The 14,361-nt window shown below is 39.9% G+C and overlaps 1 long non-coding RNA gene across 2 annotated transcripts in view; it reads right to left on the bottom strand.

Annotated features, from left to right (window-relative positions):
- Positions 1 to 14,361, bottom strand: part of LOC135323398 (uncharacterized) — a 122,538-nt gene that overhangs the window by 26,601 nt on the left and 81,576 nt on the right. The gene's annotated exons all lie outside the window — the stretch shown is intronic.

The following is a 14,361-nucleotide window of genomic DNA, read 5'->3' as shown; positions in this document are numbered from 1 at the left end:
GGATGCTGGACTCAAAGGGTGTGTGTGTGTGTGTGTATGTGAGTGTTTAACTATTATCCTGATTGAACTGGGGACCCCTTGGATTATGGAACATTATTACTACTACTTCTGCCATTACTAATTTTACTGAGGATTATTATATGTTCTGGGGGTTTTTGTTGTTAATCCTCATTATCTTTGTTCTCGTTTTACAGGAAGGGAAACTGAGGCTTAGTTACATCCTCTAGTGAGTGGTAAAGCCAAGACAAGAAGCCAGGTGATCTGTCTGTAAGTACTTCTATTTGTGACTTACACTATTCTAACCAGAGAAGCCATGTGGATACTTAAAATGTTCAATTAAAAAAATAGATGTTAAATAATAATAGAAAAAGATGTAAAGTACTCAGAATATAAAATAAAAAGTAAACACCATTTAAAAAGTCAATTATTATATGTTCTGGTTTAACCTGGCTGTCCTATCCTTAATTATTAGTAGCATCTGCTTTCACTTTCAAAAATATCCCAATTTATACAACAAAATCTATGGTCCCTCTTCTATTGCTGCTGCTGTCACTGCTATTATGTTTTTAATTCACAATTGAAATAATCAATGCAAATTTTTTTAAATGTGCATTATTCTACCTATACTTAGAAAAATATTTTTCATAGATTGTATTAACAAACAAACAAATTCCTCAGACAATTAAGCACCTCAAAACTCATTTACCTCACAAATGCCAACTTCTTGGTGAAAATGAGAGTTTAGATGCCATCCAACCCTAATCTATCCAACAAGCTCATTCATACACCCAAATGATATCTCCAAATATTCCTGCCACTTCAATGTCCTTTCCTCTTTAGATCCTAGGAGGACACAGGGCAGGTACCAAAGTTAGGCTACATCAGGTTTCTTCTGTGGACGATTTGTCCATAAGAACATGGAAATATTATTTAATATAACAAAGCCACTTACACTTCCAGATCTTCAGACACAACAAGCATGTTAGCAGTGGGAGCAGACATCTTCTCTAACCTTAACTACCTATCAACCTTATATTACTCACTTTACTGCCTTGTTCTTGAAATATTCATCAAGAATTATAGTTGGCATAAACTAGTCAGCTAGTCCACTAAGAAAAAAATGCAAAAAGTCCCAAATAGCAGTACTTGTAAAGTTGATGCCTATGTGTTAAAAAGACACACTTTGAAAGACTTCAAGTGGCAGTATTTGCATTTTGTATTGAGCATCTTAGGATGCCAGGATGGTTTATTATTAGGTCCTTGAATTTAATGATCTTCCTAAAACATATATGAAGCACATAAACATGACATTACAGGATTTAATTTTAAAGGTGAGAGAATGATTTCTGAAGGTAATCATAGTGAAATATTCATTGTTCTCTACTTGGAAGTCGTTATGAAAACTTTTTTCAAAAATATTCCTTACAAAGGAAATGGATTAAGGTGTAATATGGACATGTTTTTCAAGCCAAATGGAAACGTGTCTGTCTTGGGGGAGGAAGAGAGTAGGGATTCATATGGAAACCAAAAAAAAAAAAAGAAATACCAGCTTTTGCTAAATGAGTTACTCCAAGGTTCAGCTCCCTGGCAATGAATTTTTACAACACTTTCTACTTTTCAAGGTCTCCTCCATCTTCCTTGGATATCTGAACCACATTCCTCTCTCTCTTAGCCTCTGTCTGTCTAAGTTTCCAAAATGTTTCCTTGGCTTTTGTCCTCTAACACCACTCAATAAAAAGTGTTCACTACCTCGGGAGTATCTGTGGTCATGTAATCCCATAATCATATTCCTAGATGATATGTCAAAATTCATTTAGGTTGGACTTAGCGCTCAGCATGAGCTCACGAAGATGTTCATGAGGGAGGTCAATGATGACTTCATCGTCTAAGGATGAACTCACTAGCTCTTCGATGTCTGCTGAGCCCAGGCCCCTTTCAGTGACAAACAGAACCTCAAGGTCAAAAGAAAATCTAAGAAATCGGGTACCTCTAAAATCTGAAAATAACTCATTTCATGGATGAGTATGGAACGAGAAACTGAAAAAATTACTTCTTTGGCTGGCATTGTCATGGAAACTTAAGAACTGGAGCATCGCTTTCCTGAAGTTATGATGAAATCCCTAAGGCGACACAAAGTGAAAGCACTGTGTACAAAGCTGTGTGTGGGTGACTGAAAAAAGTTCTAAGTTCTGATCTGTACATACGCTATTAAATATGATCAGATCTATTAAATACACACATCTCTCTGCGTGTATGTTTCCAATTCTGTGGTCACTTTCATCTCTACTTCAATTATGCCCAACTGCGCTCCTTTTATGTGATTTCTAGGAAAGTCTTGTTAATTGACTTTATTCTTGGATACCACCATTTTATTGTCTACTATGTACACTCTGCTTTTATTTTTAGACTTGTCATGACAACAGTTAGAGGATAATTCCATTTGCTAAGCTGCAGTGTTCATTGCAAAGTTTTTCTCTCTGTAATTTGCCTCAAAAAAACTTTCAAAATCATTCTTGGGCCATTGTCATCAAATCACATCACTTACCCAACAACCTCTGATGCTATTGCATTTTCTTCAGTTCATTGAGAAAGGCAACTGGAGTATCCATGCTACATCTAGGAAAACACTGCAGCATCAAACTCTTAAAAACTTTTTTTCTGGAAAAGTATCTGGTAGCCTTCAGGCTACCTGTCAAAAGGAAAATAACTATACATTTGGTTCAGTTCTCTTTTCTGCTTCCTGAAAGCTTACTTGGCAGGATAAATATTGAACTAAAAGAAAAGTGTAGGTGATAAAAACACAGCATCCAGGAGAAGAGCACTAGGTGATGTGGGAATAAAGCTCCCTCAGATGGGAATTAGAATAAAAATTCTAGGTACGTGGAAAACTTGTCCTCAGGCTGGGTGGAGAAAAATAAACTTCTAATAAGAAAAAATTATTGTCAAAAGAAAAAAAAATATGGTACCACAGGGAGTGGGGCACTAGGAAAATTGCTGGAGGGTGAAACCACAAATGGCAGATGGACAAAGTTAGGTGGAGCCCAGAAATGAAGTGAAGTCTTTTCACCACACTTGAGAATATGTAGATCTCATTGTTTTGTAAACCCCCAGGAATTTCTCCCATGACCCACACCCTTCTCAACAATCAACCTGGAACCAGGTTAAGATGCAGGTCTTTTCAGGTTCTTTGGACTTAAATGCCTGTCTTTGGTAGAAGTAGCAGTGTTGGAAGCTCAGCCAATAACTTTCAGCTCTTGATACCCGCCCTACAGTGGAAATTAAAACAGAAGAAATATTCTTTTCGGCAATTTTTTTGATAGGGAAACTGGGCATTGGACCATGAAACTTTGCTGAAGCTCCCAAACAAAGGTCAGATGTAAAACCAACACCCTGTCCTCAATGAACTTTCTCTGCGTGATGCCTCTTCCAGAGGCAGAAAGAGAATTCTCAGAGCAAATCAGAAAACGCCAAATAGTTGGAGAGCAACTGAAAGTAAACTTTCTAACTCATAAGCTTTTAGAAAATCAGAGGGTCTTGCTGTTCATCATTGACTATTTTCTACAATAATCTGTACAGCTGCTCTGTGATTTAAAATGTGTCATTCTTGCAGAATCCAAGGACAACCATTACCAAAATCCCAATGGCTCCGGATTTTGAACCGGACCAATGATTCCACTCAATTAATCTCTGTAATAAAAACAGTTAGAAGCAAAAAGAGGTAGAATCTAAAAGTCTCTGGGATTTACATGGCTGGCCTCAGGTTGAGCTAAAATATAACCACACACATCATATTAAGATGATCTGAATTCATTTTTTTTTTTTATGTTCAAGGAGAATACTGTGAGGTTAGAGCAGAGCTGTGTGTTCTACTTGGCATCCCAAGGCTCCAGGAGGGCGGGGTTACATGGATTACAAAAAAATGCAAATCAAAGATCTTGACTTTCCAAAGCAAAGATCAAGGCAATTCCAAAATGCACACAGTACTAGATATTGGTTCAGCAAAGAATAAGCCACAGAATTTGAGACAGGCCCTCAGAACTTCAGGAAAAAACAGGCAGCCCTGACCCACAACAGAGCAGTGAAGTAGCCTAGAGTTTATCTTTGTTTTCTTCCCGTCCTTTCCTTCAGCATCTCATTCCTAGAAAGCAACTGATGCTCACTGACTCCCTCCAAAGATTGAAGGGGAAAATGGCTCATCGCCTTTGAGTTACACCAAAATGTATCTGTGGGTGCCTTAGGCAATCCATTCTTGGGTTGGGGGAAAAGTCAGGCAAAGATGTGCTTTCAAGAAGTCCAGCCTCAGCTTTATCTCTCAGGGAGCTCTAGAGAGTGAATGACACCACACAGGTGGGCTAGCTTGTGGGGAGGGAGCCAACACTGGCCGTAGCCCACCAGCCCAGGAAAAGGGATCTGGGTGGGCCACCTATATAGTACCTGCTGTAATAAGTGAGGCCATGCTATAAACATGGAATGTCTTCCAAGACTATTAATGTTGCTCAATATCGGAGGGGCTGTGGTTTGATTGTCTTTTTTTTTTTTTTTTTCCTGTTGGCAAAAATATAAAACTTTTTGCTTATGTTAGGGCAAAATGATGTGTATTTTAAAGGTAAAAAAGAGGTTTTCAGTACCAAACTAATCATGTCACATCTTTCATAAAAATTTTCCAGAGTCTCTTCAATTGGAAATATGTGTGGTCCATCCAACATCTGTTTAGTGGAAATGGCCAGGGGATTTAGAGAGATCCACTCCCTGGTTCCAGAGATGACCATGCAACCAATCAACAACCTCTTGTCTCCAGTGACTGGCTCAGACAAAGAAACATGACCCAGACAGAACCATTGAGAATTCTCCCTGGGACTCTTAATGGAAATGTACTGAAAACATTATATCCTCTTTTTGCAGAGATCACTAGATGTAAGCCTAGAACTTTAGGTGCCATGTTTGCCTAAGAATGAAGCTGACCCACAGGAACCAGAATTGAGAAACAACTCTAGCTGTGCCTGAAGTCAGTCACCTCCCTGGGCTTCCCAGGCACCTGTAAATTACCTTGCAGTCACTTTTAGCTGAAAGAATACTGATCACCTGACTTACTCATCAGCTGCAGGATAAAATCTAAACTCCTTTGTAGGAAAAACGTGGCTCTCAACTGACCCACACAAATCCTCCACCTGTCAATCCCCCTACCATCCCAATTCATGTCCTAAAAACAGTGAAGAGCTCACCAGTCTCCAGCCTCACAATGGTGTCGTTTCATGCCACCGGACCTTTGAAAAGGCTGTCCCCACTGCCTGGAATGCCAGTCCCTGCTTTATCTGCCCTCAGCCTCCTGCTAGACATCTCACTCCTCTGGTCCCTGATGGCCTGTGTGGCAGGGACTGGCTGGCCTGATCATCTCCTCACTAGGGTCCTAGGACATGCTTTTCCATTATCCTCAGCCTGGAGTAAAATACCATGTACTAAGCAGTTGCTCAGTAAGTGCTTGAGAAAAAAGAGACAGGGAGTGAGGGGAGAGAAGAACAAAGACTCCAGAAAACTCCAAAATATCACTGAGCTCCAAGAAAAGCATCTTCACGTGTAGAATGTCATGCATTTATACGGAGCAAGAAGAGATTTTCAAGGTAGGTTTTCTCTTATTCTCTTGTACATCACAGTCTTTAAAATATTGTCTTACCTACTACCTATGAACTAGATGGTGCCTTCCTAACAGCATACTCTTGTATTAATTTAATTTCTGCCAAAAAAAAAAAATGCCTAGACTTAAAACTCAAAAAAAAAAAAAAAACCCTCGATATCACTCTTCCAAAAGCTTAGAATATATTGCATTCCACTAAAGTTAACAAAATCGTCTATTGTAAAGGACAGTCATGAACTGCTTAGTTTGGCACTCAAAGTCCTTTGCAGTTGGTGCCCGCTACTTCAGTTATCTAATCTTCAATTTTTTCATCTATGAAATGAGAATAACATAAATTCCCTGATAATGTTAAGAATGAAATGAGATGGTGACACACAAGTGAGGACTGATTAAAAGACTGAACACTATCCTCATCCTCATCCCTGTCACAGCCAAAAGACTATAAAATCTATTCCTGCCTCCTTCCCCCATTCCTCCCACCTGAGATGTCTGTCCTCATTCCTCCATCTCTCTAAACCAACCTTCAGACCTCCTTCAAGTACTTTCATGACAATAAGCATGTTTCAAATCTCTTTTATTTTACATTTTCAATAATTTTTTTTAATTGAAGTATAGTCAGTTTACAATGTCTTGTTAGTTTCTGGTGTACAGCATAGTGGTTCATTTATACATATATGTATATATTCCTTTTCATATTCTTTTTCATTATAGGTCATTACGAGGTATTGAATATAGGTCCCTGTGCTGTACAGTAGGACCTTGTATATCTACAAATTTCTTTTTCTTAATCCTTAGGAGACCTAAAAGCTAAAAAGACTTTTACTTTAACTACTGTGTCAATTGCAAATAAGTAGAGCCTGTTTATGGGTGAATTGGAGATTAAATGATGGCCTCACATCTCAAGGTGGTTGCCTTTTTTCCTCAGCTACTATCTGCTAGGTTTTATAGGATTTTCACTATCAATGTCTAATTCAATACAATAAATCCTCCTTCATTCAAAAGGCAAGCCACTAAAGAATTTGAAAAGCTAAATTTCCACCCCTCATCAGCTCTGCTCAATTATATTAGCTTCCCAAAGGCTTATAAAGGCCTTGGGAAAGGTCAGAGAACTTAGTTTGTGCAAATCACCTCAGTGTATTCTGTCTTTAAACTGGGAAATCCAGATGTGGTAATATGATGAGTCCTGGTTACTCAAGTGGTTAACAATTGACTCCAGTGCTCGCAATCCTCAGCCATCGTTCCATGAGATCGTCTATAAATCCATACCCACTTTTGCCCTGGTTTAGTGAGAAAGTCATCATGCTCAGGTCATCGTGTGACAAACCCCTTCCGTTCACACCAGGAAACGTTAATTATCTGCCAGGTTTCTGTAATCCTTCTCCACACTCCCGGGAGAGGGGAGTTTCAAAGTGACAAGTGACTGTGAGCTGTGTCCCACACTAACCCCAGGGGAAAGGGGCCTCTTTTCACCCCCGGCGCTTCCTCTCACCCTTGGGGTAACAGGAGTGTCAGGGAGCTGTGGGGGAGATATGCCAGGCCTGGAGAGTTCAAGTTGACGCCCACTGGGAGGAATTTTGCTGAAACTTCCCAACTCCCTGCTGCCGCTGACTATTTATTTATTGCTCTGGAAATCACTGAAAACCAAACAGGACATCCATATGGAAACCCTTCATGGCGTCCAAAGACTCTAACTGTGTTGCTTTTTGGGGGGATATAGACTTTGGCTTATAAGATTAAACTGACTGGTCCCTCCAACTCTGACCTTGGCTACTTCTCCCACTGACTCTAAGACAATAGCCTTTCAGTTGACTCTCAAATTCCAAACAGCTTGCTTTGTCCCCAGATGTTACCAAATGGAAATTGATAGGGAATATTTCAGAACTAGGTTATTTCTGGACTCTTATATTCTTAGTAGAAGATGATAATGATGACCACAGTGATTCTTTATTTTGTCTGCTTGTTAAACAGTTATTATACATCATTTTATGTATAATACTTTATGTATTTCCTTTTACAGTACCCCTCCCAAAATATTATTCCACATAAAAGTTTATTTGTAAACTTTGAAAAACACAAGTCTGACCAAGTCATTCCCTTCTAACACCTTTCATGGGCTCCCATTATTACCTATACATTAAAAATATCAATAATAAGAGTACTACTGCTAACACTTACCTACCTGCTATGTGTACCGATGCTATGCTACAAGATTGACATGCATTAACTCACTTAATCCTTATTAAAACCCGATGAGTTGAATACTACAATTACTGAATCCCCATTTTATTGATGAAGAAGCCGAGGTTCAGAGAAGTTTAACAATTTTCTTGAGGATGCACAGTACAAATAACAGAAAACCACTTACTCTAATACAGAAAATCTGGGTTCAGGTTCTTAGTCCTAACTACTAGGCTTTGGGGTGAGCCTCTGAAGATCAAAGCCTATGATATGAAGACATGAAAACAACTTAAATGCCCATCAACAGATAACTGGATAAAGAAATTGTGATATATTTATACAATGGCGTACTACTCAGCATTAAAAATAATAAAATAATGTCATTTGCAGCAACATGGATGGCCCTGGAGAATGTCACTCTAAGTGAAGCCAGAAAGAGAAAGAAAAATAACATATGATATCACTCATATGTGAAATCTAAGAAAAAAAAAAGACAAATGAACTTATACATAAAACAGAAACAGACTCACAGACATAGAAAACAAACTTATGGTTACTGAGGGGAAGAGGGTGGGAAGGGATAAATTGGGAGTTCGAGATTTGCAGATCCTGACTGGTATATATAAAATAGATAAATAAGTTTATACTGTATAATATAGGGAACTATATTTGATATCTTGTAGTAGCTTACAGTGAAAAAGAATATGAAAACAAATATATGTCTATTCATGTATGACTGAAACATTGTGCTGTACACCAGAAATTGACACAATATTATAAACTGACTATACTTCAATTAAAAAAAAGCCTATGATATGACCTGCAAGAGTGACTAACAAGTTTATGAATAATTAGGTCACAGATATAAACTGGAACTCTCCCAGGCAAACCAGGATTTATCGTTGCCCTACCTATAGGGCCCTACTGGTCTGGCCATGGCCTGCCTTGCCAGCCCCACCCCATACAGTCCCCCACTCATTCTCTGGACCTTCATCCTACTGGCCCTCTTTCTGTTCCTCCAACACTCCCTGCTGCCTTTGGATATGTTATTCTTTCTACACAAAATGTTCTCTCTTTCCTATTCCCCTCACTCTCCTCTCCTGGTTAGTGTATTCATCCTTCAGCCCTCAGCTCCCAGGAGTCCCCCCGAACCAAGTTAGGACATCTTTTACATGCTCCGTGGGACAGCAACACTGTGGTTTTGGTTAATACCATCTCCTCCACTCCCTCTATGCTCCATGTGGGCAGAGGCTGTGTATGTTTCCCTTTCTCCCTAGCTAGCCTTGTACCTGGCACAGGTTAGATGCTTCATAAATATTTGTCAAAGAAAAGGAGGGAGGGAAAGCCAAAGAAACATAAATGACAAGACACTGACTTTTGTCCAGATTGTCTAGACATACATTTATTCCATAATTCACCCAACAGTGAGTGAATTCAACAGTGTTCCAAGTCCCATTCCAGGAGGTGAAGCTATGGCTGGAATACGATGGGGAGAGTCTCCATTCTGTGTAGCAGTCTTCAATAAAACCAATAACAAATAAGCAAGACGGTTTCAGATGGTTCAGAGAGCAAGAAAAAATAAAACAGCGCAAAGTGGTAGAAAGTAAGTGGGGGGTGGATTTAAGTTTAGTAGCCAAGAGGTCTTCACAAAGTGGCATTTTCGATGAGTCCTGAATGATGAAGGCTTCCACCGAGGCAACTTTGGGTCAGAGGGAAAGTGGGTTTTGGCTGTGTGGGACCGAAAGACCAGTGTGGCTGGAGGAGAGAATGCCCAGGAAAGAACGGTGGGAGGACAGTGGGGGAGATGCCGAGGACTCTTAAGCAATGTGCAGTGGGAAGTGTCGGGTTTAAAGAGCAGAATGAATTGACTTGATTAATTTTTTTTGGAAGACCACTCTGGTGGCTGAGTTGAGAACATACTGGAGGCTGGGGCAGAAGCTGGGAAATAATTACAGTAATGCAGGCAAGAGGAGGGCAGTGACTGAAGAGGCATTTTATGGAGGTGTGGTCCACCAGTGCTTCTCAGAATTTAACAGGCATGCGAGTCACCAATGATCTTGCTAAAGAACAGATTCTTATTCTGTAGGTTCTGGGGGTGGGGTGGGATGGCTGAGATTCTAAATTTCTAACCACTGTCAGGTAATACTAAAGTTGCTGATCTGAAGACCACAGCTGAGAAGCAAGAGGCTATGGAACTTGATAGAGCACATTTGAAAGGCATGAAAACAGAAGAATCAAGAGTTATCTCCAGAGGAGGTGCCAAGATGGCAGAGTAGAGACTCACAGCTCACCCTCTCCCACAAATACACCAAGAATTACATCTACAAACCCACTGAAATGCACAGGACACCTACTGAAGTCTGGCAGAGTGTCTATCACTTTGAAATATGGGAGGATTCTCACCGAATCCAATAAACAACAAGTTCATACTGCACAGCACAGGGAACTGTGTTCAATATCTTGCAGTAACTTATGGTGAAAAAGAATATGAAAACCAATGTATGTATGTTCATGTATGACTGAAGCATTACGCTGAACACCAGAAGTTGACACAACATTATAAACAGACTATACTTCAATAAAAACATATATACAAAAAAAAAAGAGTTATTTCTGCTTCTCTTTTTCTCTCTGGAAAATTACAAAGAAGGTAGTGGTGTATATTGAGATGGGGAAGTTTGTCACCACCCCTGCTTTCTAAATTATCTTACTGCTTGCTGTCTGCGGGGGTTGGAAAACTTTTTAGGAGGATTAAATAGCAACTCACTTTGGCCCAACAGCCAACCTTGGGATTATGATAGTGTAGAAACACTTTCCTAGCCCAGTAGAAACTGACACATGATCAAGGATGAATCCAAGCTCTCAGCAGTAAAATGACCATTTTTCTGATGAGTATGCATTCATTGCCAAGTACTTGGTTGAAAAGGGTAATTTATGGATCATTTTTTTCCCAGAGACATCAGGTGCCTTTAATGGGTGGTAAAAAAAAAAATAAACAAAAAAAACTGGGTCATAGCACAGTTGAAGTAAATGGGACAAAGAGGATTGTTCTTAGACTTCTGCACAGACCATCCAACAGTCGTTCACTTGTCCCTAACAGGACCACAATCTTCATATTCCTGGCACAGTTAGTTTGATTCCACAGTCAACAATTCTCCCCCTTTAGACTTTATCATGCTTTCCAGAAAATGAAGCCTGGCCCATTGAATTGCTAAGCCATGGCTAAGTGTGCTCCCAAATGAAGTCTTTTTATATTTATGAACCTGAAAGCTGGTCTAGAATTCTCTGCCCTTGCTCAAAGATGTTACCCAAAGCCAAATGAAAATTATCTGGCTCCAGATGTGCACCATAAATTGAGGCTGACTTTATAGGTTGTGGGGCTTCACTGGTTGTTCCTAGAAATGGAAAAACACGGCAGGTCCAAGCCTCCCCATAGTCTGTAGGTCCTTTTTCTGTCCCCTTTTCCTCACAGCTCCTATCTCTCAGGGGCTGGTCAGTTGGGTCTGGTTGCACAGCTCACAATGGGAGTTGTGTTTTGTCTGAGTTTAAGGCCTCTTCACAGTGGTGTTTCCAACAGGCCCTGAGTAGTTCTGATCTGGAGGGGTATTTTGAGCTGGAAAATATGATTTTCTGGCTTGAAGAAAAATTTTAAAGACTTATAAAAATTCCCAGAAGACTCTTTGGACATCAACTAACTCTTACCAAAGAACATTGTACAGATGAATCAGAAACATATGGACTAAGTTCCCCCTGAATTAGACATGAGTTTCACCCAAGAAGTGGGTACGGGCAGAGGCTGGTGTGGAGGGAAGAGCATGACAAAAAGATTTCACATCTTTGTTAAATCAAAACCATTTGAGAAATCCATTTTTAGAAAGAATAAGAATGCTCCTTCTATTTCAGTTCATCTTGATTTGAAATGTTAAGTTATTCTAGTTCAGAGAGCTGTTCCTTGATCTTGGGCTCCAACAATGACCTAATAGGTCCAACAGAAAACACTGTTTTCCTGGGCTTCATGTCTCTAATTTCACTGGGTTCCAACCGTTCGTCAGGTTTGGTAGTGAGTGTTCTTTAACTGTTGTCTCTCTTCAGGAATCAAGTCTAGGAAGCATTTTCCATAATCATGATCTAGTGGCATTCTCTAATCATGGTCCCTTCTCCAGTGGACTTTGAGAATATTAAGGAAAATGGATTACTATTTGGCAACTGGGAAACAGAACTATACTCAAGACTTGTGGTCTCAGCATGGAGCAGAATGTTAGTGGAAAAGAGGTGGTCTCTATTAACTTCTTGATTCATTTAACAGCAATTACAGTAAAAGCAAACAAACAAAAAAGTGACCTTGATAACTTTCCCTCGCGTATAGCCAAGGTCAAGTCCAACTTACATTCTTTTCTAAAAATGCTCTTTTGTCACACTGCCAAGGACAAAGGAAGGTTGAGTCCAACTATATATCTTTTAAAATCTTGGGAATGTTTTAACAAGGAGAGAAAATGTTCTCATAATTACCATATAAGATGTCTGAATTCAAACCCCTGGAGTTTGGAAACAGTGAACTGTCCTTTAATCATAAGTTTTTCCTTATTTATCCCAAGAATCTGCTTAGCAAACACTTCTAAAGAGCAACATTAAGGCAAATCTAGACAAAGTCTGACAAATTGCCATTTTTACCATCTTAATGCAGGCAGGCAAAGGAACTCATTTCTCCAACTGAAATGCAGAATCACCGAACTCCTTACAACGCTGGCTTCCCCACCCCCTGCCCCATCCATTATGCCTACCCCTCCACTCTTCTCTTACAACTCTCTCAGGTGCACCACAGGCCTGCTGGCCCTCATTTATCCTTAAAGCACATGAGCTTCTGCCCCTCTGAGAGCCTTGATGGTGGCCAATTCCCCTGCCTGAGCATCGGGCCCTCACATCTCTGCACAGCTCTGCCCTTCTCACCGTCCTAGTCTCTGTTCAAGTGCCCACCCCTTGCCCCAGTCATTCCATAATCTAGTTAATTGCTCATGTTCTCTCTTAGAAAATTATCACTCTCAGAATTTATCTTGTTGCTCCATTTATCTACTAGTTTATTTCTGTGCCCCCATAAGCTGCAGGCTTCATGAAAGGAAGGACCGGATCTTGCTTGTTCCTAGCCTTAGCTCCTAGGACTGGAACTTATGCAGGGTAGGCACTCAATAAATATTTGTTAAATGGATGAATGATTAAATGAATGGCTGAGCCAAGGAACAGCTGCTATTGGTGTCCTGTCCAGATCTCTTTACCTGTGTGGTTCATTCTCAGCTACGGTGTGGTTCGTGCTGCTAAGGGCTCACGCCTGGTTCTCTGGAGGAGTGCCCTTGGGCACCTGTAGGGAGTTTACCAGCTCCTTGCAGCATCCCACAGACAATGACTGACTGTGCGCGAGGGCAAAAGCCCAGCTCTCACGTAAACCAAGATGGCGCTGCCGTCCAAACTCCAGAGCTCCTTGCTGGATTAGCCTGAAGCTAGACTTGGCCTGAAATCTTGTCTTTGCTGTGCTTCCTCCCATTTCTTGTCCTGCTTCTTTCATTCCCTTTCTCCCTCTGTAAATAAGTTTCCCTAAATCCTGTCTCAGGCTCTGCTTCTAGGAAACCCAACCTAACACAAGCCATAAATAAAACTTCATGAAGTCAGCATTTCCCCACTGATAGGTGATAGTGGCCAGTTAATAGTCAATATGAGTTTATAAACAATTGCACTGTGTGTTCTGAGTGCCACTGGGCTTTTACAGTAGTGGTCCAGGAGTCCTTGTAGTTATCAACAAGGACCCACAAATTCATTTGTACGCCAACCTTTGTAGACTATATTAATGATATGCCTCTTATAAATATAAACTAAGAATAACAAATGCATATGGATGTTTGATCCTAAAACTCACTTCATTACCTAACATTCAATTCAGGGTAAGTCTTGGTCAATTTATATTCATCAATTTCAATACTCTTGGGTATGTAAGTTTTATTAATGCTACAAAGAGATTCTCATACTATAAAAAGGTAGGTATTACTAATTTAGAAAATAAATTACCAAAACAAAAGAAAGGGAGAAGACTATGTCTAAAGAATCAACCTAAGGGCCCAGAGTCAAATTCCAGGAAAAAGTTACGGTCTTTGCCACAGGATCTCTCTCCACTCATTTTCTTAAACATTTTCATATATTTTTCTTATTACCTGAAGTTGCATAGGTTGGAAATTCATTTGAACTAATGAGCATTTCATTAAAAAAATGCTAATGTCTTTGGGAGGGTTAGGGGTCAGCAACTATCCCCACTTTAGTAAAAAATTGCCAAGCTATTGAATCAACAAATATTTATTGAGAATTCACTGTATATAAAGCACAAAGCTTATCCAGCCAAGGATACAAAGTTCCATAAAGGACAGATCTTCCCCCTTAAAAGGGCAGGGGGTGGGGGAGAGTGCTTTATTCTTATCATCTGGCTAAAGTAAAAATAACTTAGAACAGTGAGGGAACAAAACCTTGGTGTTGAAGAAATTCAGTTAAGCTAAAAACAAGCTAGTTGGAAG

This window comes from Camelus dromedarius, chromosome 18 (genome assembly GCF_036321535.1).
Source record: "Camelus dromedarius isolate mCamDro1 chromosome 18, mCamDro1.pat, whole genome shotgun sequence".
NCBI lineage: Eukaryota > Metazoa > Chordata > Mammalia > Artiodactyla > Camelidae > Camelus > Camelus dromedarius.
Note: the sequence above shows the minus strand (reverse complement) of the source record. Positions and strands in the feature narration are given on the sequence as shown.